Source organism: Nematolebias whitei, chromosome 9 (assembly GCF_014905685.2).
Source record: "Nematolebias whitei isolate Nwh7 chromosome 9, NemWhi1, whole genome shotgun sequence".
Classification (NCBI taxonomy): Eukaryota; Metazoa; Chordata; class Actinopteri; order Cyprinodontiformes; family Rivulidae; genus Nematolebias; species Nematolebias whitei.
In genome coordinates, this window is record NC_056506.1 from 13,390,838 (window position 1) to 13,392,073 (window position 1,236).

At 40.0% G+C, this 1,236-nt stretch overlaps 1 protein-coding gene across 1 annotated transcript in view; it reads left to right on the top strand.

Moving 5' to 3' along the window:
• Positions 1-1,236, top strand: part of LOC119414954 (sodium channel protein type 4 subunit alpha B-like) — a 326,309-nt gene that overhangs the window by 31,227 nt on the left and 293,846 nt on the right. The gene's annotated exons all lie outside the window — the stretch shown is intronic.

Sequence of the window (1,236 nt, forward strand, 5' to 3'; positions counted from 1 at the left end):
GAGTGCTGTATGAATGTGTGTGTAGTAGAGTGCTGTATGAATGTGTAGTTGAGTGCTGTATGAATGTGTGTCTAGTAGAGTGCTGAATGTGTGTGTGTATGTGTAATAGAGTGCTGTATGAATGTGTGTGTGTGCAATAGAGTGCTGTATGAATGTGTGTGTGCAGTAGAGTGCTGTATGAATGTGTGTCTAGCAGAGTGCTGTATGAATGGGTGTGTGTGTAATAGAGTGCTATATGAATGGGTTTGCATAGTAGAGTGCTGTATGAATGTGAGTAGTAGAGTGCTGTATGAATGTGTGTGTGTGTGTAGTAGAGTGCTATATGAATGTGTGTGCGTAGTAGAGCGCTGCGTGAATGTGTGTGTTGTAGAGTGCTGTATGAATGTGTGTGTGTAGTAGAGTGCTATATGAATGTGTGTGTGTTGTAGAGTGCTGTATAAATGTGTGTGTGTAGTAGAGTGCTACATGAATGTCTGTGCGTAGTAGAGTGCTGTATGAATGTGTGTGTGTAGTAGAGCACTGTATGAATTTGTGTGTAGTAGAGTGCTGTACGAATGTGTAGTTGAGTGCTGTATGAATGTGTGTCTAGTAGAGTGCTGAATGTGTGTGTGTGTGTAATAGATTGCTGTATGAATGTGTTTGCGTGCAACAGATTGCTGTATGAATGTGTGTGTGTGTTTGTGTACTAGAATGCAGTATGAATGTGTGTGTAGTAGGGTGCTGTATGAATGTGTGTGTGAAGTAGAGTGCTGTATGAATGTGTGTGTAGTAGAGTGCTGTATTAATGTGTGTGTGTGTGGTAGAGTGTTGTATGAATGTGTGTGATTGTATTAGAGTGCTGTATGAATGTGTTTGTAGTAGAGTGCTGTATGAATGTGTGTGTATTAGAGTGCTGTATGAATGTGTGTGAGTAGTAGAGTGCTGTATGAATATGTGTGTGTAGTAGAGTGCTGTTTGAATGTGTGTTTATAGTAGACTGCTGCATGAATGTGTGTGTAGTAGAGTGCTGTATGAATAAGTGTCTGTAGTGCAGTGCTGTATGAATGTGTGTGTATATAGCAGACTGTTGTATGAATGTGTGTAAGTAGTAGAATGCTGTATGAATGTGTGTGTATTAGAGTTCTGTATGAATGTGTGTGTAATAGAGTGCTCTATGAATGTGCGTGTGTAGTAGATTGCTGTATAAATATGTGTGTAGTAGAGTGCTGCATGAATTTTAGTGTGTAGTACAGTGCT